Source organism: Tribolium castaneum, chromosome 5, assembly GCF_031307605.1.
Source record: "Tribolium castaneum strain GA2 chromosome 5, icTriCast1.1, whole genome shotgun sequence".
NCBI classification, from domain to species: domain Eukaryota; kingdom Metazoa; phylum Arthropoda; class Insecta; order Coleoptera; family Tenebrionidae; genus Tribolium; species Tribolium castaneum.
Window position 1 is genome coordinate 1,627,031 of NC_087398.1, and position 26,391 is coordinate 1,653,421.

General features: G+C 39.4%; 1 protein-coding gene, 1 long non-coding RNA gene and 1 other non-coding gene across 4 annotated transcripts in view; all 3 read left to right on the plus strand.

Annotated features, from left to right (window-relative positions):
* The window catches only part of LOC663865 (neuroligin 2), a 103,090-nt gene that overhangs the window by 35,522 nt on the left and 41,177 nt on the right, over positions 1–26,391 (plus strand). The window lies entirely within an intron of this gene.
* Positions 5,605–6,114, plus strand: LOC135266394 (uncharacterized). The gene is made up of 3 exons (XR_010334419.1): positions 5,605–5,756; positions 5,803–5,916; positions 5,968–6,114. It is a non-coding gene; the product is annotated as an uncharacterized LOC135266394 (long non-coding RNA).
* Positions 7,017–7,100, plus strand: Mir932 (microRNA mir-932). The gene has a single exon (NR_036312.1). It is a non-coding gene; the product is annotated as a microRNA mir-932 (primary transcript).

Below are 26,391 nucleotides of genomic sequence, written 5' to 3' on the forward strand. Positions count from 1 at the left end.
AAGAGGAATTTTGAAACGTTTAAAAGCAAATAAATGTCGTCGCACGGATCATTTCCCTTGTATGACAGAATTTATTAGGGTTTTAAGGCTTAAGATGTGTTTTTATTTTTAAAATGGGTTGTAAATTGGAACAAACGTGTTTCCAAATTGTTACACTACGCGGAAATTTTTCAGCAATTAAAATAATTAAGCGAGGGCTATAAATTAAGCCTGAAATGTTAATCGTATTTGCGAGAAAAATTACACAAAATCTTGACAAGTCAAATTAATTCGGGAGATATTCAGATTATGCCTGATGTTTTCTTTAATTTTCGTAAAGTGGTCAGTGGTTTGTTTTTTCCTGCTTTGATGTAGTGCAAGCCAGGACTATTCATTACTCAAAGTGACTTTCAACAAAATGTACAAGCCTTACGATTAATTCAGTTCCTCCTTATCTGAATGTAGCATTTCCGCAAAGCAGTTCGAATATCTCTTATTCTTCCTCGCATCATTCGTCTTCCCGCTGCATGATTGAAAATTCAAAACATCCTAACCTTCGGCATGAGAAATCCATTCCTAAAAGCACACATCCTTCCAATTTTTTCCGCGACGTGGAAACCAAAGCGGAAGCGCCCAAGCCGTTTTAATTTCTTATTTGTTTTGCAAGAGTTCGGCTTTCGCTGCAGTTGTATTTTTCCGCGTTATGCAAACATAACTCTGTCATTAGCTGTGACCGTTATCAATGACAGATTCCGGATTCATGCTGGTACCTGCACGGCCTTTATCTCCGGACCGTTAGCAAGCCAATTAGTGCCATCACCAAATTTAATCGATTAGTAATTTATCTGGAGTTCATAGTGTGTATTAACCTATTAGGGAACAATGCTGATTGCCCGGAACCTAGACGGGTGCTTTTCCGGACTTTACCGGTTCCGACATTCGCCGCAAACTTATTATATTTACGAAACTCCTCAATTAATTTTATCGCCGCGCACATTACTTTTTTGCCACAATTTACCGGCAAACTTTCACCATTTTACGGCATTTGCAATACTGCCTCTCTCGGGAGGATAACGCAAGTTTAAAAAATCAGCTCTGAAGGAACACAATTTTTTGTGTTTTAATTCCTCGTGCTTACAAGTTTAAGTCACTTTGAAACTAAGAATGTAAACTTAAATCGGATTGTCGTCCGCCCAGCTTTGGTAGTTTGAGGGCAAATGAGATAAAGCGTTTCTTTTCGTTTAATTATGAAAACCTCTGGCGAAAATAATGAAGTTTAGGCCTCAATCCCGGTCTCTTAAAGAAAAAGGGAAGTAATTGCCGGAATTCGGGATGAACTAAGACATTAGGATTGCAGAAGCAAAGCACAGATTGAGTTTGTTGTGATTTAAAGTACAAAACGATTAAATCCGAGCTATTGTGATGGGATAGGAAAATTGAAATGTTGAGCACATTGTAAACCACACGGTATTAAAATTTATAGTTTTAATCTGCTAAAAAACGTGTCGGCGTTGTTTAAAATAATGAAAAACGGTTGTGAAAAATAGCCGACCTGCGGGAATAAAACTTGACGTTTCAGTCCTTTCAGTGCTGACTCATACTTCTTTCAGCATGTTTACCGTCAACTTTGACTGTTTATTTTCCGTATTTGCTCTATAAAGTTACTGAAATTATGCAAACATCAGTCGAGGCTTGAAAATAATTGTAGCAACCGTGCTCTGTTCTTCCATTTTATTACACCCAAAACTGCAGCAAGCGATCAAAGCGAATCTGTGCCACGTTTCAGTCATAAACTTGCACAAAGAGGAAAATGATGTCGCTGGAAAACTGTTCGATAACTGCAGAACGTAAAACTAATTAACTTTCCGACTCGCGAGATAGGAAAAAGTGTAGGTGTTTTCCAGGTGAGCAATCCAACCGCAACGGAACAAACTCATTTCAGAGTGGATAAATTTTATATAAGTTTTGGCCAGTGATGAGTGAATGTTTCAGCTAGGGTGAATATAAAGCACATTTTCAAGGGTATGTGCCACATTAAGAACGGCGGCCGTAAAATTAAACGGAAATTCAGTTTGGGACGCGTTTCTGTTTTTCAGGTTTTATTGGCCAGTTCCAGAGGGAATAATTTGGACGAAGTATGTGAACTGTGTTTACAAACAAGATGCGGGAGCTATGGATTAAGATAATTATCGGGTGCTGGGCCCATTTTTCTCCCAGGCTTAAAACTACGAAATACATTTGCATTAAAATTTCAGTGAGTTAATAAATGAGTCATTAATACGAAATAACAGCTCTTTGAGCGAACTGAATGAACTAAATTTGTGAATAAATAATTAATTAAAAAGCATGAGACAATTTAAATTCTCTTGGAAATTTGAGGAGGTAATAACGAAAAGATAAATTCTGCCTTATTGCTTGCTTACGCATTTATTATTAATTTCAGCATTTTTGCCGAAAGTGAAATTTTAATCATTTTCGCATTGTGTTTTTCAGACGTTTTTAACATTTCATCCGCATTTTTATTATGCCATCATCGCATTAAGCTAAATAATTTTACAAGGCAAACATTTAGAAAGAATAACCCGGTCTTGACCGTGGATGCTTTTAGACTGGTATGTGGTTGGGTGGCCTTAAACTATCCACAGTTATTGTGATTTGGTTTTTGTTTACAGGAGAGCTAATAACACAAAGCACTTGTCTTGTTTGCGCGAGTTGTGTTATTACAAATCTCTCCCATAAACATCGGAGAGAGCTTGTGATGTTTACTTTGAACTAATATTAACGTCTGTAAAAATATTTCCAGATTAATTAAAATTTTAAATATTTAGGAGCTATTTTCCGGATGGAGATAAGTTCGCAGTTGTTTACTACCATCTAGTTTCATGGAACTCTTAATCCATATTTAAAAGTTACGAGTTTATGAAATCGCCCGAGTTGAAAGTTGGAATTAAATTACAATCTATTGAGGAAGATAAATTTGTGAAAAAGACTTGTAATAAGTGAAAAATAATTGCCGAGTCAGCAAGTTCTAGTTAACTGCGGTGAAGCGAAAATTGCTCAAGGATATTAAAATCGATAATCACTCACACTGAGCTTCACTGCCTGTCACAAAGGCTGTAGTACTTGCATTTAATTATTTTAGTGTTGCCGTTGTTTGCTCTTCAGAAAAATCACGAGAGGTCACTCATTTAATTAAATGTCTTGCAGCTATTTACTCCCAGCTCCACTCCCACATCATCGAGTCTGTTTCATAAAATTTTCATTTTGTTGAATTGCAACGGCTGGTATTTACACGGATTTGCAGTCAGCTATTATGAGAGATAATTCCTCTTGTTTAGTTAAGAGCGTTTAAAATATTTCCCGCTCGTTGTTGGATAAATCAGATTATTTACTTAAAAACTACATAAACGAAGGTTCGCGCTGAATGTGCAGTTCGCAAAGACAATATCCTCTGATTTTCATGTCAAGAACGTAAAATTTTTGCTGCGGATGGAAAATAAAATTGAAAAGCCTTTTTCATAAAATCTTTTTTAATTAAAGCAAAATTTTTCTCGTGTGGTTACGCTGCTCTAAATGTGCAGTGACCTCATTGTATTGGCTGATTGAGTTTAATGCGTCACTCAGCTTGCATTTGATTGGCTATAACCGAAACTATTCAATCACTTGAACTTTCTCTTGAGCCCACCTTCAAGCTAACAATGTGGGAGCTTATCCCGCAAATTGCCCAAAAGTGATGTTCCTTTAATTAGGTAATGATTGATGTGGGTGCCTAATGACAGAGTCTGCCCCGGAAAAAATCCGTCTCCTGGCGGAGTGAGAGCCATCCAAACGGAGAAAATCTAAAGCAAATTGATTGATTTATGTAACAATAACGGAAAAAGCTGACAAAAGCGCGAGGGAGCGAAGAACAAAGCCCGATGTTTTATGATGACATGAAATTTCGATATTAATTGGTTCTTTCTGTTACGTTTCCAGTATTGCTAATATTATTGGCAACGCACCGGTGAAAATGCGGTGATGTATCGGCTACCACTACTCAATCGCTTTGAATTATTGACACGTAACCTCGCCGGTTCTGCAATTTATACCAATTTTAAATTATTACCGTGTGGAGCAACGGGCAATTTATGTTGCGCTGAATGATTTATCCCGTGTTTTTTCGTTAATAAAGCCATGGAGCCGCCACTTTTATTCAAGACTGTGTTGCGTTAAAACCACCAAAAATTGGTGGATGCGCCCGTTTTTTCGCGCTTGAAAACACCACTTTCTTAAATATACGATCGCAACCATTTGTAAGGCGGTCAGCCTGATCCGAGGGCTAAAATACAACTCCCCGAGGGACGGAATATTTCAAACCGCAAAACCGTGACTCATCAACTATTTTGCAAAACGAAAAAGAGAATTTTGCTTAGTTCACTGAACGAAACGTCCACTTTTTGCATCCAATACTCGAGGTGATCGAAAGTTGGAATAATCTTCTGGAAGACATTGTGTTGTTTGTATTTCCCCGGGACGTTAGCTGGCTGGAAAAGCATAATAAGAGAAGTTCGTAAAACGTCATAACGTTGTAGGGCTCCGAGACAGATAAGTCGATATCAGTACAAAACAGGCATCAGCTTTCAATAAAAATGGCTCAGTCGGGTTATTTTGACGTTTTCAGTGTTTCGTTTTCAATATATTTCAGCCGGAATTTTTATTGTTCAATTAGACTTCCGCTTTTGCATACGGGTTAAGTGGACGGAAAAGGGATGTACTGCGGCCGTCCGTAATGATAAAGAGGATCAATATGCATAAGAACCGCCTCAAAAATTCGGTCTAACAATGGGGTAATTTAAATTCGCGCTGAAACACATTCAACTGATGTATTTCGCGGCGTTGGAACTGCCGTCTCTCTCTCTTTTAATTTAATCTAAATGTATTGTTAGCAAGCACGAGCCTCAACTTGCTTCTTAACTTGAGCAATGTTGTGGAAAATCAGATTTTAAAATTTGGAAGAGGATTTTTACTCGTTATGCAAATTCCCGAAACTGGTGCATCGAAATGTTGGGGAAAAGATTGATCAAAATTTTATTTATGATAAAAAATTGCCCTGGTTTTGCTTATACTTTTCAGTCAAACTAACGATTATTTTATGAAATTTCCTTACAAAATACAAAAAACGTAATTTTTGCCATTTTTAGCGTTCAGACAATAGCAACTCAGATTTTTCGCAAAATTTAGTTAAAAAAATATTAGCTTGGAAATTTGTAAATTAGGCCAAAAATAACATTTTTTTCACAGCTTTCTAGTCGATTATTGAGCTATGAAGGTAAGATTTGTAACTGTATTTAGTTTATATTTTTTTGTTAATTATTATTCTGTATGAATTTGAAGCCCTTTTTAATCTCTCTCTTTCTTTTTATTTTTTCCGTACATAATTTGCAATTATAATTATAAACATGTAATATACATAAGCGATAAGATTGTATTTAAGTAAAAAAAATACAGTAACAGTGGCGTAAAAATTTTTATTTCGCTAACAACAATTTGAAAGTTTAATGTTATTACCAATAATTTTTAACCCATGCTTTTGTTCATTAATTTAGCTTCAGTTTTTGGTAAATAAAGACTACCACACTTTTCTTTGCCTTATCGGCTACGCCACTGGAAATTTAAACTGCTGCTGAGGTTTATCAACAATTTAAAAGTTTTTAAAGCAGCCACTTAAATTTCTGTTTGCACAAGTGTCCCAACAATGAAACTTAAAATAACATTCCTTGTGTTTGTTACAATCTACTGTAAGCAAAATTTTGATAAAGCTTTTGATAAATATTTTTGAATTAGGTGTCTACTCTCTAAAGTGTTATTCTTGTCAAGGTGAAGATGAATGTAAAAATTCTAAACAAGTGACTTGTGGGATTTTCGAGGATCTTTGCGCTTCAGTACAATATTACGAAGGTGCTAAACTAAGTTTGTAAATCTTCTAGACTTTAATAATGATTTTTTAAGACTCTGATAAAACTAGGAAATCTTGTAGTAACCAAGTCAAATTCGAAGATCTTCAAGCATTGCTCGAGGGAAAAGGAGGACAATATTCTTACTGCTCGTCAGATTTATGTAATAATTAAAACAATAAAGAAGTTTGTTTTATTTTTATTTTTTTTTCTATCTCAATATTAAATGTTCTGACGATACACATAGTTAAAGCTTTACGTGGTGGGCGAGGAATTAGTGTTGATGGTGTCAGGGACCTGGAAAAAATGTGTATCTGCACAAAACCCAAATGAAGGGGAGATATATTTTTATGAATTCTTGCTGTCCGTGCAAAAAGCGTGGAGGATCCATTACCGCATGACGGGTGTAAAGAGCCTTTTAATTAAATTCACCATTAATTATTGATGACGTGAAGTTTTTGTCAATTTAATCGACCATTTAGACAAAATGGTTATTCAGTCTTTCCAGCCACAATCAGTGCCACATTCATCACTGTTTCCTGAAGTTACATAAACCAGGATGGTAACAATACATCAATATAATCAGATTACGCAGCCTGTCTATAAAATAATATTGATGTGCTTGATTCTGGCTAAAAGTTTCGCTGACAGAAAAATCGCCCAAATCGAGCGCGAATTCTAACTGAATTAACTGCTCGCAAACCAAGTTGTTAGCAAGTATTTGGAGGGTTATAGTTTGTAATGTATGAGAGCAAGTCGGATGCTGCCAGCTTTGCATTAAGTGCGTCAACGCAACTCAACCGATTAAATATGCATGAAGGTTTTACTCCATCCACCAAACAAGAAAAATTACTTCGAATTAGCACCGAGCTAAACTTTGTCGTTAAATTTTAGTTCGATCAATCGCAAACACAGGCTGTGTAAACACACAAAGAAATCCCTGCAATTAATCGCAACGAAAACAGAGCATTTGGGGCCAATTCCGTTTTGATCAAGAGCTTTGTACTTTATTTTTCATCGATCGCCCAAACGGCGCTAATTAGCAGCTCGCTAATTGGCCGCGCCGTTTTCAACATCCGCCCTGGACCAGGATTGTCGTCCTTCGGAGTGCGTGTCTTCAATTCCGTAGTGCATTGCAGTGTTTGTAGCAGCAGTCTGCAAGCAGTGCGGAAGTGAGGATTCGTCTCTGCTATCCTTCAAGCGTGTTCTTCCGCCCGCTGCACCACCATAAAGAACAACATCTCCGTTACACTGCGTGGCATGTTGGAGAGTGACGTGGTTTCAGGCTGTTCTTCACATGCACTTATCGCTGCACTTAATAACAATTTGTGTGGTTCGAGGGGCGTCAGATGTGATTGAGAGCCGAATCGAAACCAATTGAGGGCTTTGTCGGACGCGCACGTGTGCTAATATTAGCACCTGACGCCCGGATGCACTATTGTGCACTTTTCGAGCTGAAATAGATACCATTTTCAGGGCGCAGATCGGGAATTATTAAAAATCGCTCATGCTCATATAGCGAGTGGGGAAATTAATCCTTTTAATGGAGAAGTTTCTGTGACATGGCGTCTTTTGACATACGTTAAGGAAGATATTAATGCAGCTCCAACTGTTCTAAGGCTTACTTATTTAGAGTCCCACTTAGGTGTCTAAAATGTGCACGAATGCATTTCAGGCAAATCCCACTACTGAGGAGGAATTATCTCCTCTGTATGTGCTTTGAAGTTTGAAATCGGCTACAAGTTGGCACTCTTTGGCTGTTTAGTATCATATTACAAAAAGCTTGAACCGGGATTTTGCTGTATTACCTCCATCGATTGTCACATTTCAAAGTACGGAACACGAAATCAAACAATCAAACAAAAAAGTATTTTTATCAGAAATATAATTATAAATAATATTTTTGCGATAAAATAAGTATTTATTTATGGTGTCTGTTTCCTACTAGACACTGGACAATAAATAAAACATTATTTAGTTACTAACAGAATCAGACCAGAAGGTGAGTAACGGAAAAAATGCAAAATAGAATACATACTGCAAATATTTTTAAATATTTTTTTTCGGTAACTGTTACAAAAAAAATGAGGTAAACTGAGTAATATCTCAATAATAATGGTGGTCAACAAATAAATGATGTACAGTGTCCAACGACTTTTGCACGCAAATTCTATAGTTTTGAAGTGAGAAATAGAAAAAAATATCCCAGACCTGTTCAGTTTCTGGGAATAAATTTCAAAAAATCATTGTTAGATTCTCACTAGCATAGAGAAGAAAATTTGTAAGTGTGAATCGAAATATGAATCTTTTATGTGCAAGTTTTCTCTTAAATAATAAATATTCTACCTTTGCATAAAACGTATGCAGAATTTCATGCGAATATTTCACTTTACTTGAGAACTTTTCCCCGTATTGAGCATTATTGCAAAACAAATTTCGTAGGATTTTTTTTTGTGTTTTAGGTGTGAAACGACAAATGTTAACTTGAGGTTTATTATGATAAAAACGTTTGTGTTCAGCTCGTACAATTTCTTTTTGCCTAAAGTGAATAAAATATCGAAATTCTTGTTTAAATTAAACTCGGGAGGTAATGTATTCCAAACAATGATGAGTATCCTCGAATATTCATACCTTTAGAAAGGGAAAATCCACCCTAGATTAAAATAACGTGTTGCCATCGGCAACAAAATGCCGAACAATAAGGGTTAATTTATAGATTGATACACCTCTAGTTAACGTGTTTTAATATCGGTAACAAGGGTATATTAAACTTTAATCAATAATTCAAACATCCAAAGCGCAATAAGCAACTTTGTTATGGCCAAAAAGCTTTGATTTCAGCTCAAATAAAGTAAGCAAAGTAGCCGCAACATGTCAATAACTTGTAATTAATTTACGTTTGATCCGGCACAAGCTCTTTCAATTAACATACACCGGTTGAGCAAATTAAGCAAATCCGTCACAAATTATCGAACTGTTTGTTGTAGCCGGTTATTGTTTACTGCTTGATTTGCGAGTGACCAGATAAGCGCCGAGGAGGCGAAATCTACTAAACTTTTTTTTAATAGAGAAATTAATAATAATGTGCCTTGCATCTGAGTGCGTTTATGGCCGATTAATTGCAGCAAAGTCCGACCAATCCCGCGTCTGAAGTGGGCTTAAGGGCCGTTTGTTCTTGAGCATAAATTATGAAGTCTAATTTTTTATAGCGCAAGTGATTATTTTACCGCAAGAAGTCCGCAAGCGGAGGCTCAAAACTTTTAATGCGATATAGGCGTCGGTTTGTTTTTGCTTTTATCGCTTCGAGATTTGACGAAACTAGCGACATTAAAAGTTTCGCGGACCGGAAACCGTGTTCACTCTTTTATAATTTAAATGCAATGGGAGCGAAATGCGAAACTTGAATTTATCTGCTCGGATTAATGCAATACCTGCTGTGGTATTGAGAGTAATGGGGGGAAATTTGCTTAGCATATAGAAGAGCTGGTAAGGCGCGGAATTCTTCCGCTAACAATAAAACAAATATTTCGTGGCGAATTTTTCTTGGGGCTGTCCTTATAAGTGATTGAGGCACGGTGCACTAGTAGGTCTTAAATTACATGAAACTGACTGAGATCCACGAGAGGCTACCATAAAAGTGTAGAAGGAGACGAAGTGAAATTGCAATTTTCTCAAATTCCATTACATACACGAGATCCCGGCTTTTAAGATGACTGCGTGTACACTCAAAGCCAAATTTTAATAAAGGTCTTTCACGACTTCTTCCACTCTACCACTGTACGAATTTACGGTCCGTTAAGACCCGAGACCAAATTGAACACTCGAAAATATGAACTCATCATTTCTCATTCGCTTCAAGTTGCACCGAAACTGGCCGTTTTTAATTTTTAAGGGCCAAATTTAATCAGAGAAAGTACTAACACTAATAATCTCAACGAAGGGCAATATTTGAAAATACGCCATTCAGGTTTAGACGGAAAAAGACATAAAAAAACGGCTCTCATTTGAGGCTCCCGAGCGTCTTATCTGCAGAAATAGTCTTGTAAATCAAGCTTAACTTTATCTAAAACGGTGCATAAAAGTCTCCCTAACCCAGAACCGAACTCACGACCGCTTTTTACCTAGTTATTGGTAAGCTCTCGACAGCTTTTTTCGGACCTGGCACATTCCTGAATGATATTGATAGTGGCCTGGAATTCGGAAGCATACATCCTTCAGTGAAAAAGCACCGATGTGGAGTTAAAATCACGCTGTGACATTGTGAAGTTGTCGGAAAGAGCTGCATAGTTTCTCAACTATTTGTGGGTTGGCACACTCAAGGTGACATAACAGTAATTTCATGCTTCCTCTCCACTGTTTTCACCTCATTGGACTTAAAACGGAACTCGCTGTGCTAGACGGTTTCACCACGACTTTCATTATTGTTTTAAGGATGCATATCCTAAAGTTAACAGCACAACAACGCTAAACAGATGACTGGCATAAAAACGCGAATAAACCGCGAGCTTTTTAAAGCTCGGATAAAGCCAATTTAGATGAATGGGACACTTTGGCGAGATTTTGCCATAAATTGCTTAATTACCTGATGCAAGTTGAGGCTATTAAGCGATTCCGAAATTATCGTAAATTTATTAATGAAGGCAGCTCTAAGGCGAAGGGAAGGGAAAAAATTTTGGTTACTGAAAAATTTTGTGTGCTAGTTGAACTGGACGCTCCGTGTCAGTTAATTTAGGTTTAAGCGGCTCGGGGAAATGAAAGTTTTTATTAGGTGATACACCCAGTAAATAATAATCTATTTTAGGATTGGATGCTATGAAATTTGTACATTTCTCGCTGAAAAACAAAAAGTAAATTGTGAATTAGCGTTGATCAATCACCGTCGGCTGTCAGATACATTCCGGGCCAATTTCATAAAAAATCAAATTTCCGGCGAAAAATGATTTTAATTTCATTGTAATTAAAATGTAATTTACTATCTCAAACGCACACAAACAAATTTAGTTTCGTTTAATAAAAAATTCAGAGTAAGGTTGTCCTGTGCTCAATATAACTACTCTCTTCTTGTTTGCACGGCTTTAAAGTCTGAACATGCTGCTTATAAACAGGTTACAAAGGGTGCGAGTTGTTCAAACTGCGTTCCACCAATAGCAGGAACATGATGTTAACAGGCCCATTTACCAGGAAACTGAATCAGAATTATCCTGAACCCAAACTAGCCGAACATTAAGCTCATCAAATATAAACGATGAAATGAAGCCTCCGTTGGGACTAGTGATTCCCACAATAAAAAGCCAACAGCTTTAGCATTAAAATCGGTGTTTAAGGACGTGCTACAGGTGCAAAAAACGCGTGGCAAATAATTGATGCGCGGTTAATGGAGCCACTTGAACGAAGTATGAAGAGTTTATTTCTTTTCTTGGAATATTGCAAATATGAGTGCACTTTGGATCAGCGTTAAACAGGCTTTTAGTGCGAAATCAATCATTCACTTTTATCGCATTTCAAACAACCAGGTTCGCGGTAGAAATGCAGGAAAAATTCTCTAGGGTGGATGTCTAAAAGATTATATTGATTTGGAGTTGTTTACTCTTACATGTGTCATCGCCATCAGTGCTCGCGACATGGCTTCAGTCTGAATTAAAATAGATTTGATGACGGCAGGGAATTACGTACGAAATGAAAGCACATCGCGCTAAATTCAATTATCATGCAGTTTATTGTTGACGTTTCAAGACTCAAAGCCTCCATTTGAAACATTTTTCCCAAAAAAATCAATGCCGGCACAATCGCTTTAGTGAGGTATATGGGGATTAGGTGCAGAGCACCCGAATTTAATTTTAAACGTTTAAAGCCCTTTTAAGTAGAGGATTTGAAATTTACGTTTCAATATGAAGATTCGAATAGCTGGTAGATGATAATCCTTGAGTCTGGAAAGTCTTAGCTAATAAACAGCTGCTGTTCCAAATTTATATTTACCTTAATTAAACAAACAAACAAGAGTTTTATTTCGTATGCAAATAAATAATTATAATAAGGTAATAATTAATTAATCCAGTTTACTCTGCGCGCACGAGTTCCGAGGTGAAAAATATTTACCGGGAAAAGATTAATTAAACCCCTTTCAGCTGAGTGAAAGAATAAACAACGTTTAATTTAATCATTTCAAAAATAGTTGAAATTAGTTTGAACTGTTTCGTTTCCTCCACTTAACTTGCCTCATGATGGAAAAGTTTAAAAGATTTACGTTTCGTTTAAAAGGTAGCGGCACGGAGTAATTTCAGCTCGAATTTTAAACACCCTTTATCTGGGAATTTTGTTCCAATTCTTTGATTGATCGAACGAGTTAAAGATCACGTCCTTGATGACATTTTTCGTTCGGCTCTTAATTGCATCAAGTTGGAGTTTGTGTTGATCATCTCCGAGTGCAATTCGAGTCACGAGCACCTATAATTACAAGCTCATGGCCATAGAAACTGACAAGATTATGGGGCGATAGAAAGCAGAACCCCACAAGTTCCGTTCGTGCATTAGATATTCCCTGTCGAGAATAACCGATGCAGGAAAAACCAAATTCGAGAGCAAATAACTGCGTAATGTGAGTCCTTCAGGTAAGCTAATTGGAAGCCGGTGATGCGGTGAGGTTAACGGAACTAATCTAATATTAAAGCCGATTAAATTATGTGTGCTTAGTTGTGAGGGAAAATTCAAGGACGCAAAATAGTAAACTGAACGCCTTTGATGTATAACTAAAATGCATTACTTCCGTGAAAAGCAATTTGCATTTGAGTGGGAGAGAAATGGTTAATAAGCGGAATGTGGGGCAGGACCTGATTTTAATAAACTGGGGCATCGGCAGAAAGCTTGCTTTATTCCCCAGCTAAAACTGGAAAAATATTTTTCTTACATTGCATTTTACGAGCGGTTATTTTTTTAATTGTTGTTTTACACAAAAATAAGAGTCCGAAATTTTGCGTGAATAAACTGCACCGTGCCGCAGATAAAAACCGCTTTATTTATGGTCCATTTGTTTTATTGTGGAGGAGTATTAAATCAATTTTCATTCGTGTAATTCTAGCCTCGCCTATTTCGAATTTTAACGAGGCTCAGTAATCAGCGTTGCAAATAAAATTAGTGTAAATTGGAGCGAAAAAGCCGAGGCGATTTATTTAAATGTTATCCTTTCCTGGCCATCCTTTGTGGAAGTGTTAAATATCCACCTTGGGTACTGGAAATCCGTCACTTAACTGTGTAAATTCCCCGATTCCGGACACATTTGTGTCCCAGAACGACGACAGGATTTTCCGCTTGACAAATGAGGCTTGATACGTTATTCCGCAATAAATTTCGTTATTCTTCTACCTGTGCCAAAACAATAACTGTCACCTCGCCACTAAAGAAAATTAAAACAAATAACGCGCCGGTTTTGACAATATCGGAAAAATTTCCACAATAAATCACCAAACTTGCGGACCTTGGTTGAAAGATTAATGAACCGAACTGAAAAGCATGTCATCAAGGGCGAGTTAACAAGACGATCGATTCGCGTTTAATTTCTGCAGATTGCTTATTAAGATTTCTTTCTGTGTCCATACATTGCGAAAAGTCGTTAATCAACCTCAGGAGCGACTAAACCATCAGACCCTTCGTTAAATGTGGGTGCAGGTCTCGAGTTGTGACATCTGCGGTCTTATTTATACGGACGGTTTCACCCCCAGTTTTGTGTAAACAGCACCCTTGTCGCGATTCTATAAAGAAAAATAAATCGGCGACATTACCGCCCTCACCTCAACATTGATAACGCATTTTTTAGCTCCTGCGTCGTTCAAACTTTACCAACATAATGAAAACAGCACTACAATTCAGCAAACACAAAAGGAAATATTTCATTGTGAACGTCCGACTTTGATAAGACCAAGACCGAATTTCTCTATTCATCCAAGAAAAACTTAATAACTACCCGGCCCCAGAAATGAAACTGTGATACTCCAGGGAGCCCGAATAAATAAAATATAACTAGGGCCGATAATGATGTTAATGCCATTTAACTTGACTGTAGTAACGGAGAAATGAACCACAACAAAATCGTTAAATTTGCCATCCTCTTCTGCTTCCTTTCACTAATAGCAGGGCATTCCTGTGAGTTGCGGCGTGTCTGGGTTTAAATGGTAAATTGGTTTATATGGCCCATTGTTACTTTATGGAGGAAAGAAGACATGCGAGCTCGTAAGAAGGGGTAATTAGGGACAAGACGAACTTGCGCAAATAAATTTTATTGCTAGAAAAACACTAGAAATTATTTATTGTCGAAACTATAGCGTCATTTTTATGTAGTTGACCATGGACCTCGTAAAATTTTATTATCTGTATAAGATGCTGCTCGAGTGGGAAGCAAAAGGCATTAGAGTTTTCCCGCATTGTCGATAAATGTTACGAGGTTTACTCCAAGCGCAATGTATGTACCGGCACTGCCTTTTATTAATTTTTCGAAACTTAAGTCGTGCAATTATTATTAGTGGGCGTGCATTTTTTCACTACAAACTAAGCGAGAAATTAGGGCTAAGTAAAACGTTGCGGCTGTAAAATTTGGCGCGATGAGTTGTCGTAAAAACGTGACTTCTCCAAACATTACTTATTTATTCCCTTGCAGGCGGCGACTTCCTGAATCCTGATTCGCTGTCATAAAACATCTGCATCTGACTTAAAGTCAGTTCTGACGAACGCTTTCGCAAATTATCCCTTCAATAATTCTGTCAGACTCCGATAGTTCGAATGCAAACTTTAATTAAAGCGCTTTGTGAGCTCTTTCCCATCGATTCACTTTTTACTCATCTGGAAGGATGTTACCTAAGTAACACAAGTTGGTGCCAGCCGGCTCTGGGTGTTGGGCGTGGGTGATCACAAAGAACTATAAACCGAAGTTATTGGGCGCCACTAGTTGTATAACCCCAACTAGAGGGGAAAAAAAAAGAAAGGAAAGAAAAAGGGGTTTCCCCGAAATTAAATTTTAATGGATTAAAATATTATATAACAAAGATTTAAAAAATGTAGGAAATTAAAAATTATTAAAGAAATAAAAAAATACTATTCTATCTACGCTGGACAAGTAGACAGGAGAAAAGTGATTCTCTTATACCGATCACGTGCTCGGAATATTGTTCTTTGTCGGCCGCAAACTCATAGATCTATGTTTTGTGACTGATATCGATAAGCGCAAAATTAATAACCGAATCTACCAACCGATATGTCCAGAGACGATTTACAACGAAATTATATATATTAAATTACAAAATGAGATCAGCAATATTACCTTTGATCGTGAGGCGATCAAACAAAAAAAATTGGAAGAAAGAGAACACACGAGACAGCAAAAAGGCTCGAGGTTAGGGGGGTTCCGGCGCATCCGTAATTAACAAAGGCTTGCCTGACCGTCTTTTCGATGAGGGGCTCCCTCAGAGGTAGCTGTTGACCTCGCAGATGGCGGGTTTGGTGATAACGGCGAAGGACCACGTCCGGAACGAGAGATGATGGGATGTTAGGTCCCCTCGAAGGTTTTACTCCCCCCCAATTTGAAGCCTTTAAATCGAAATACACACTGAACCAAGAAAACAAAGAAAAGGGCTCATCAGAATCAATTCGGTACCTTTGATGTTGGGCGGCTTCCTCGTGTTAGCAAAAGAATTTTGTCCTGCGAATCCGACTATTCGGCTACGGCGATGGTGCGAGCATTTACCACGAAAATCTTAGTGAAGCTGCACTCACAACGAATCACTCCATACGATACTTAAATTTTCACACTCGATGACCGCAAATCTCCACAATAATGTGAGATGATCTAAAATCTGATCACTCGAGATGACTCCCACAACGGAGCTAGGACAAAAGTGCTAGAACGATTTCCGTTCGGAGTTTTAAAGAACGAGACTCAGAAAAAAAGTGAAACGGAAACGAAAATTTAAAATTTACGCGCTAAACAGAAGATAAGAGGAAAACTAGGGAGTTTAGAAAGGTAACTAAGATTGACAATTACAGGTTAGATTCAAATTCAAAACAGATAAGAAAATGTAAACAATGACATGGGCAATTAAACTAAGGCCCCCATAGCCCACATGGGAACCCCTAGGGCAGGCAAAAGGAAATAAGGAGGCTATCCGGCCCTAACGGATAGCATTTCCGACGATTTTCCCAACTAAGTTATCAAGGTACCAACCTACGGTTTTAACCAGAAACATTTTCAGGACAGTGGGCACTAAAAGGCTGCGACATTCAAGTTTGCCCACAACCGAATGCGGGACGCACCGAGCCACATATAAGGAAGAAAAAAAACATTTCTTTGTAAGGTTGACAAAAAAAAGCGGACATCACCGAAGGAACAGGAACATTGACGCTCCGACGTCAGCCGTTCACTCTGACGCCGTTAAGGGCATTAAAATTACACCCTGACCCGCCCTTCTAAGTCAGGGTGGATTTTCCAAACGTAACAACCCCCCCCTTACCAAAAAAAAAATGGACCCACACCAGGAAGAATTTAGTCGTCACCGCGGTTCAGTTTCAAATCTTTAACATGCCACGACCCAAGGTTTTTCCTTGATTCAAAATCCAGTAGTTCATACACATTGGACGTAACTCGACGGTGTACGATACATTTGACGAACTTCGGGGCGAGTCCGGCCGCAAAATTATCACCCGCTTTCGACAAAACATAATTCCGCTTCCAGACGACTTGACCTTTCTCTAACGATAGGGGGCGAGTCCGTAAATTATAACGCCTAGCACTATGAGCGTACGCTTGATCTAACCGCATTTTTACTATATCGCATAGCTGTTGCAATTCCTTTACGTGACAAGCTAAACTATCTCTCCCCGCAAAATCTATGACATCACCCTTTTCATTAGTTTGGAAGATTTTATGGAGCTTTCCCGATAAAAACAGTTCTCTACCAAAGTTTAAATAAGCTGGACTATACCCCGTGACCTCATGTACCGCAGTTCGTAACGCAAAACCGACCTTACTTAAATTTGCGTCCCATTCTTGGTGCGTAGAGTCTTTTAGATAACACCTAATTGCAGTTTTGGCGACTCGGTTGATCCTTTCGCTAGGATTGGCTTGCGGATGATAGTTTGGATTAAACGTTATATTGGACTCATAAGACGCAACCATGTCTTTAACCTTTTTACTTACGTACTGCTTCCCATTGTCACATATAATTAAATTTGGGACTCCATATACCAAAAACAAATCGTTTTCCAGGTGATATGCGACCTCTTTACTCGTTGCCGATTTTAATGCGAACAGAAGTACATATTTGGTAAAGCAATCAGCTACAATCAAAATAAACCGATTTCCCTTTTTGGATCGGGGAAAAGGACCCATAAGGTCCGTACATACTAATTCCCACGGTTGCGAGACTTCTCTTCTACCCATCTTCCCGTATGGGGGGCGTTGTTCGGGTTTCTGGCTCTGACAGACCTCACATCGACGAACGTATCGAGCAATATCTGCATCCATTTTAGGCCAATAATATAAAGCAGCAACGCGTTTTTTCGTTTTGAAATACCCCAAATGACCTGCAGTTGGTTCATCATGTTGCTCTATCAAAACGGCTTCGCGACACGATTTTGGGACAACTAGCTTCCACTCGCTATCCGGATTAGACGAGCATGGTCCAGAACGAGCTAATTTATAAAGTTTTTCGTTTCTAACACACCACTTGGGATATTCATTGGGAGAAGAAGTGACTTTTCGTATTAAGTCTTTGTACCAGTCGTCCTGGTCCGCCCGAGAAACATCAATGTATTCAACCGCCCGCGATAAAGCATCTGGCACCACATGGAATTTCCCTTTTCGATGAATAATGTCGAACTCGTAACCTTGTAACCTTAACGACCAACGAGCTAATCTACCTGAAGGATTTTGGAGTTTATGGAGCCACAGTAAAGAGAAGTGATCGGTTATCACACTAAACTTAGTCCCCTCAATATAGGGCCGAAATTTTTCTATTCCCCACAATACCGCGAGACATTCGAGCTCCGTTGTTGAGAACCGAGACTCACCGTGGGTCAGAGACCGACTAGCGTAAGCTATGACTTTCTCGCCGTCCGAAAAATTCTGACTAAGGACACAACCTAACCCGACTTGTGACGCGTCACATTGAAGAATAAACGGCAAGGAGAAATCTGGACACGCCAGGATCGGCGCAGTTACGAGACACTGTTTAATTTTGCAAAAAGCCTCCTCTGCTTCTTTTGACCAGACGAACTTTTGCGATTTACGAGTAAGTTTGGCCAAAGGGGATAATATAGTCGAAAAATCTTTAATGAACCGCCTATACCATGAAGCAAGCCCTATAAATCGCCGCACTTCTCGGACATTTTTGGGGGTGGGATAATCGACCATACACTCCACCTTCGACAGGTCCGTCCGAAGACCATTTTCGTCCACAACATATCCCAGATACTTAAGTTGGGGTTTTAAAAATTCGCATTTTTCCTGATTTAGTGTCAAACCCGCCCCTGAAAGTCGATCTAGAACTTTTTTCACTACTTCACAGTGAGTGGCGAAATCCGGAGTGGCGATTATCACATCATCTAAATAAACGAAAACCATAGGTTCTAAATCTGCTCCCAGGACCTGGTCGACAAACCTTTGCCAGGTGGCAGGGGCGTTATTCAAACCAAACGGCATACGACGGAACTGAAAGAGCCCCTTACCCGGTACAGTAAACGCGGTTATTTCCTTACTTGACTCCTCCAGCTCAATCTGCCAATATGCACTCTTTATGTCAATTGACGAGAGATACTTTGCATTGCGTAACCGATCCAAGATAGTGTTGATGTAGGGAAGTGGATAGGCATCGCGTTTGGTAATCTGATTGACCTTCCGAAAATCTATACAGAACCGATACTCGTTATTTGGCTTCTTCACCATCACAACTGGTGAAGACCACGCCGACCGCGACGGTTCAATTACGCCTAGAGTAAGCATTTTATCCACTTCCTCATTAATTTTCTCCTGAATGAACGGCGACACGGGATAGTACCGCTGTTTAATCGGTTGGTGATCACCCACGGTGATTTTGTGTTGTATGCCTCGTGCACACCCTAGCTCCGACCCCATTCTTTCAAAGAACTGTCCTATCATTTCTTTAAACTTTAACAACCCTTGTTCCGAAACCTTTTTATCAGCGATTGCTGATATGTGATCCGGTATTTGTCTCGAGCCGAAACAATAACGATTAGTCCGAAAACAAGGGATAATATCCATGTCCTTCCAAAAGTCAATTCCCAAGATGAGATCACTCTCTAAATTGGCCACCACCAATACCTTAATTAACTTCACGCGGTCGTTCAAAACAATTGGCAAATTGGCCGACCCCATAACCTTGCAACATTCCCCATTTGCAACCCTAACTGAAACACTACTTGGTGGTTCTAAAACTACACCGGATGAGCTTACTTTAGCCCACCCACTACAACCTAATACCGTTTGAGTGGCTCCCGAATCCAACAACGCAGAGAACTTAATTCCGTGTATCGATACGTCTAAATAGGGTCGCGGATCCCCCGTCTGCTTTGCGAAAAGCGCTTCAATCTTGGCCTTTTTAAATTCGGTACGAATAAGGTTAAGCCACTCCTGCCATGAATTATCCGCCGTTGCTCCCGTTACTGCTGAGATCGTGGTCCGGCTTTTCCACGATCCCCGTCCGCGTTTCCCCGAACTGCAAGAGCACTGACTTTTTACCACATCTTTCTTCCCACATCGATAGCAAAACCTTTGTCTTCGCGGCTTTTTACATCCGGAAAAGTAGTGTCCCCGCTCGTTACAGTTCCAACAGACACTCTCGATCGGCTCAAGTTTAATGTCTGGCTCCGAAGTTCCGGGACCTGCAAGGTCTGGCTCTAATAAATTTACCTGATTTATTGCCGGACGAGTGACAGAAGCATATTGCTTAGAAACTTCCAGCTTTTTGCAAAGTTCTAAGAGGTGCTGGACGCTCGTTACATCGCTCAGCCCGAGACCGCGGATATAATATGGGGAAATATTCCGACGCAATACTTTTAGTTTCTCTTCCTCGGTAGGTTTTGTGGGGAGACGATTAAATAAATTCACCATGCAAGCGAAATAGTTGCCCACGCGTTCAGACGAGCTTTGAACCCGTGATCGGATCTCGCCCCATAAATCCGTTTCGTAATCGAAGGGCAAAAACTCCGCCCGCAACCGTTGCACAAAATCCGTCCATGTCGAAATTTCCGCCCGAACCGACCGGTACCAAATGAGGGCGCTACCTCCCAACAAATCTATAATTGAGTCGGTCAGTTGGGCCTCGGTACAGGAGCGTGCCACTCGGTACTCCTCCACCCGTTCAATAAACGCATTCACGCTTAGTCCGTCCTTCTCTCCGGTAAAAGTGATGCCCCATTTATAAACCGGTACTGGTGGTTGTGGATGACTACGAACCTGAACCGGCAAACCCTGGGCGCCCTCCACTATTGGGGATGGCAAACTTCCCATCGCTACAGAAGGGTCGGCACTCGAGAGTTTTAAGTTCAGGGACATGTCTATGTCATCCAATTCCTGAAGGATGTTGGCGATAGCGTTTTCGACAGCTTCGTCAGGTGTTTCCGAGCTAAGAGACTGCTGCACCCGAATTACCCGACCGTACAGATGGCGTAACTTGCTTTCAAAAACTCGGTAGTCATTACTATTTTTTTGCAAGCGCGCTACGGCTTCCAACGAATGCTTTAATTCAACCACTTTCGTGTTGACAATTCTTAATTCATCCACCCTATCTAACTTTACGCTACTATCTAAGACGAGTTCCCCGAATGACTCGGTACGCAGCAGCTCAGACAATTTCCTCCGCAACGAGCTCAATGTTTCTGCCCTAACATCGGAAAAACCCCTTACTAATAGCTCATATCTTAATTCATCACGACCTAACCGATGTGGATCCATCTTTTAACAGTAATAACGACCAGAACGGCCAACCCGAATATTTCTAACTCAACGACAAATTCCCACACAATTCAGAAAACGTGGCCCCACGTTGGGCGCCAAAATATGTTACCTAAGTAACACAAGTTGGTGCCAGCCGGCTCTGGGTGTTGGGCGTGGGTGATCACAAAGAACTATAAACCGAAGTTATTGGGCGCCACTAGTTGTATAACCCCAACTAGAGGGGAAAAAAAAGAAAGGAAAGAAAAAGGGGTTTCCCCGAAATTAAATTTTAATGGATTAAAATATTATATAACAAAGATTTAAAAAATGTAGGAAATTAAAAATTATTAAAGAAATAAAAAAATACTATTCTATCTACGCTGGACAAGTAGACAGGAGAAAAGTGATTCTCTTATACCGATCACGTGCTCGGAATATTGTTCTTTGTCGGCCGCAAACTCATAGATCTATGTTTTGTGACTGATATCGATAAGCGCAAAATTAATAACCGAATCTACCAACCGATATGTCCAGAGACGATTTACAACGAAATTATATATATTAAATTACAAAATGAGATCAGCAATATTACCTTTGATCGTGAGGCGATCAAACAAAAAAAATTGGAAGAAAGAGAACACACGAGACAGCAAAAAGGCTCGAGGTTAGGGGGGTTCCGGCGCATCCGTAATTAACAAAGGCTTGCCTGACCGTCTTTTCGATGAGGGGCTCCCTCAGAGGTAGCTGTTGACCTCGCAGATGGCGGGTTTGGTGATAACGGCGAAGGACCACGTCCGGAACGAGAGATGATGGGATGTTAGGTCCCCTCGAAGGTTTTACTCCCCCCCAATTTGAAGCCTTTAAATCGAAATACACACTGAACCAAGAAAACAAAGAAAAGGGCTCATCAGAATCAATTCGGTACCTTTGATGTTGGGCGGCTTCCTCGTGTTAGCAAAAGAATTTTGTCCTGCGAATCCGACTATTCGGCTACGGCGATGGTGCGAGCATTTACCACGAAAATCTTAGTGAAGCTGCACTCACAACGAATCACTCCATACGATACTTAAATTTTCACACTCGATGACCGCAAATCTCCACAATAATGTGAGATGATCTAAAATCTGATCACTCGAGATGACTCCCACAACGGAGCTAGGACAAAAGTGCTAGAACGATTTCCGTTCGGAGTTTTAAAGAACGAGACTCAGAAAAAAAGTGAAACGGAAACGAAAATTTAAAATTTACGCGCTAAACAGAAGATAAGAGGAAAACTAGGGAGTTTAGAAAGGTAACTAAGATTGACAATTACAGGTTAGATTCAAATTCAAAACAGATAAGAAAATGTAAACAATGACATGGGCAATTAAACTAAGGCCCCCATAGCCCACATGGGAACCCCTAGGGCAGGCAAAAGGAAATAAGGAGGCTATCCGGCCCTAACGGATAGCATTTCCGACGATTTTCCCAACTAAGTTATCAAGGTACCAACCTACGGTTTTAACCAGAAACATTTTCAGGACAGTGGGCACTAAAAGGCTGCGACATTCAAGTTTGCCCACAACCGAATGCGGGACGCACCGAGCCACATATAAGGAAGAAAAAAAACATTTCTTTGTAAGGTTGACAAAAAAAAGCGGACATCACCGAAGGAACAGGAACATTGACGCTCCGACGTCAGCCGTTCACTCTGACGCCGTTAAGGGCATTAAAATTACACCCTGACCCGCCCTTCTAAGTCAGGGTGGATTTTCCAAACGTAACAAGGATTATGCATTATCCTTAATGAAATTATTTATTTTGTTAGACGGCAATTTGAGTTGGCAAAAAAGTCGTGACGCGACTTGTGAATATTCATGGCACGGCTCTCACATTTATTGCGCCTTTACTTGGATATGTCAACTGCATTAAAGTTTTCCCATTTCGCTTTTTTGTGTGTGTTCCACAAAGTCGGCACAAAATTATGATTGGACGATAAGTGATGGGCGTGATTCATTTGATTCGCAACGGAAAACTTGTCGCAAAAAGTGGCGAAAACTCCTTCCATCGATTCCTCCAAGAAAGTAATATGATACACCGACGCAAGGTTATTAAAGCTGCTATTGCCATGGGGATTATTACCTTGAGTGTCTATAATATCACGAGTGGGCTTTTGAAATCCTACCCTAAACACGTCCCTTGTTATCAAGGGTCGCACGGACATCTGAATAACTAACTCATTTTTTGGCGATTTTGGGTGTTTGTCGCTGATTTATGGCAAATAATGAAACAAATTGAATAAGAAAGGAACGTGGAGCGGTTTTAAGGGGCGTTAGATGCGTACATCACACGCAACGTCCATAAAACTAACAAGAAATAAAACAATAAAAATGAGTTATTTGATGCGCCACTTCGTAAACGTCCTCAAGCCCGTCGGAATTTTTTAACTAATATTTAGGGTGAAAAGTTTAAAATTGAAAGAAAAACTGAACAAAAGGAAAGTCGCAAAGTGATGTAGAAAAGTATGCAAATACTCGAGCTTTTTGTCACTGGAAGAAATTTCCAATTCAAATCTTTCACAGAAGGTTTGCGCCATCGGACGAACACCTCTGTGTATATTAAGATAAACTATCGGAAATTCGGGTGCACGACCTCACAAGGAACCGACTAATAAGACAAACTTTTCAATACTTTGCCTCGATTAAGTAGCAAGTCTGCTGACACATCGACTTAACTGGATCAAAATTAAAGCTCTCCGAGAGGATTCGGCCACTCAAACGTCATAAAAACGTAAATGTGCAGAGATTAATTGCCTTTCTACCTCCAACACCCTGATGGAAAAACGAGGCCGGTTTTTGTCCGGAATTATCCGATTTAAGCACAATTTAATTTCGCAAATCTTTCAATTGTAGTTAAGAAATTTAATAAAGGATTGTCTCAGAGTTAGACGAATTGTCCAATTTTTTTTAATATCTAAAGTAGGTCTGAAATAAGTGAAAACAACCCTTGTCAACAATTCTTTGAGCTGAAAAATAATGGATTTGAAATTAACACAACAATACGTTTTTTGTTCTCCTCGAGCCGGATAATTAATTAAATCGGGACATTAAAGCGATGATCCTTTTCAATTTTTAACAACAAATAGCAAGAGCACACGAAGTAGTTTTCTTGCCTGAGGACAAATCCAGCTTTGTGAAAAAGTTGGTGCATTCGACCTCCTTTCACAGACAAATTCTCGAATCCGGACTTTATGATCGTTTAGTAGTAAATCCATAAAGTGCCCTAAGTGCGTCTGAGACGGCTGTTCGTTAGTGCGCTCGTAAACACAAACCAGGACAAAGGGCTTTTATTATGCAATATTTACGTCTTGCTGATTTCCTAATAATTTCCCGATCTGTTGGCTCTGAATCGGCTTAGAATATTTTAGCATACAGAGCTTTCACCGACATTGATTTTTATTTATCCGTGCTGAGAGCGTGGAAAGACAAGTCGAAAAGATTCGCGCTCTCTCGCCGAGAATAGAGGACGCAATGATTGAGTAGGAATGTATCCAAATTTCATTTTCCTGCTCCCCAAATCCGTCCCTTTTATGTGCTAATATCACGTCCCAAGCGATCGGAACTGTATTTTGCGACCAACTTCAGCAAAACTACAAATTAGTTCGCTGCTGATTAATGGTGATTGAATCGACAGGTAATTATACTAAAAATGCTCGCATTAATGTAATAAATTGGCTTAATAGGGGCTCTCTCGTTGTTTAACGATGGCACTAACGCTCGCGGACATTCAGAGTGGGGTAATATAACAGTCCTTTCTCCGCAGAGGTGCTGTAGCTTTTCGCCGCTCTAAATTTCCCGAATGCTTAACCTAGCACAAATTACGTTAAGGTGGCTCTTAAAGAAGTGCACTCGAAGAGTCGCCCGGAATTTACCCACACATTACTTCAACTGAAATGGAATTATCTCCTCAAAATCCCCAAAAACCAAGCATTCATTTCGGAATTATTTATTATACTGCATGCTCGTTTACAGCGAGCATATTTAAAATAACACTGCATTAATTTTACGTTAATGCTTTATTTATATTCTGATAAAATTACACATAATAATATGAAATTGCTGAAATATTGCCGATAATTATATGGGCGCAGTATTGATTGCCGTTCAGGCAAGCCCGGAACTTGTGAATTATGCGAAAAAACTTTCAACTCCTCCTCCCAATATTTACCGGGTAAACTGCGATTCCCATCGGATATGCTCAAGAATTTCCATTCCGAAAATGATTCTGCTTTTCCTTAATTTTCTCCCCGGATAATTGGACTATGTGGAAGTAATACAGTGCTGCGGACACATTACAATTAAGTCGGCAAACAAGAGCTAATTTGTTAAGCAATTAGTAGTAAAAATTCCTCCCCGAAGTGTGCGCAGCGTGATAGTAAAATTTTATTGGAAACGAGCTGCGAAACATTCAAGAATTTTGGTCGCAATAAATCGCCCCAAATCGTGGCGGTTGCGTGCGACTTAATCACTCAATTATAGTGAATTATTCAAAGAGCCGACACTACATTACTGTGATATATTTGACTTATTTTGGGAATAACTGGGCTTTGAGTATTTAACACAAGTGCTAAAGTCTTAAGCGAGTATTACAAGAAGCTTGGAAAGTTTTTTCGGTGGTTTATCTAACTTACAAGAGTCGTGTGCTCGAAAGATCACAATTTGCATAACGTAATATTTGTTAAAATATTTGAAATCTTGCGACTTTTTAATTCGAAAATACATTCCGAGAAAACCACGTCGTAAATCATGCGGCAAAGCGCGGGGTATTTATGGTAAAAATAATTTGAAAAAGCAATAAGTGTTTACAAAATATGTAATAAGACGCTTGTAAGAAATTTAATTTCGCTTTATTCATCGGGGTCAAAAGCTTAATATTTTCCACAAGCAAGTTAATCCAACCTTTGCGTGCAATTTTTTCTAAATTTAAACTTGAAGTGTGCCTCAACAAGGCGATCAAATTCATTTTTCCCCGGCATGCATATCTCGGCTCACGGAGGGAGTTTTTAAAGAGCGAAAGATCAAAGCGTGGGGGATGTTGATTTTCAATCAAGAACAGCGGTAACATTGCGCCCGATTCTTTCGTAATCTTTGTTCCTCGCCAATCAAAATTCGGGAATGAAAAGATTCACTTCCGGGCATACGTCGAGTGATGAGTTAATCGCCAAAGTCTGGGAGTTTCCTTTCAGGGACTCGCTGTTTGTGCTCTACATGCAATAAAAATGGGAGACGTTCCTTGAAGGATATTGTTCCTAATCCACGACCCTCCTTTATTTGAATTCCCTGCGTGTTATGACGAACACTAGCTTAAAAAATCCAACAAAACACAAGATATTGCTATCTGGGAAGCCTGAAACAAATTAAAAGCGGATGTAAAATATGGTACTTGGCTCTGGAATTGCAAGATATACGGGATGTTTTTATAGAGAGTTATGATCGGATCGCAGATTTTTAATTTCGTACGGATACGCTGCGGGGTTTTATTTATTTCCGGTTGTCAGCTCTGCCT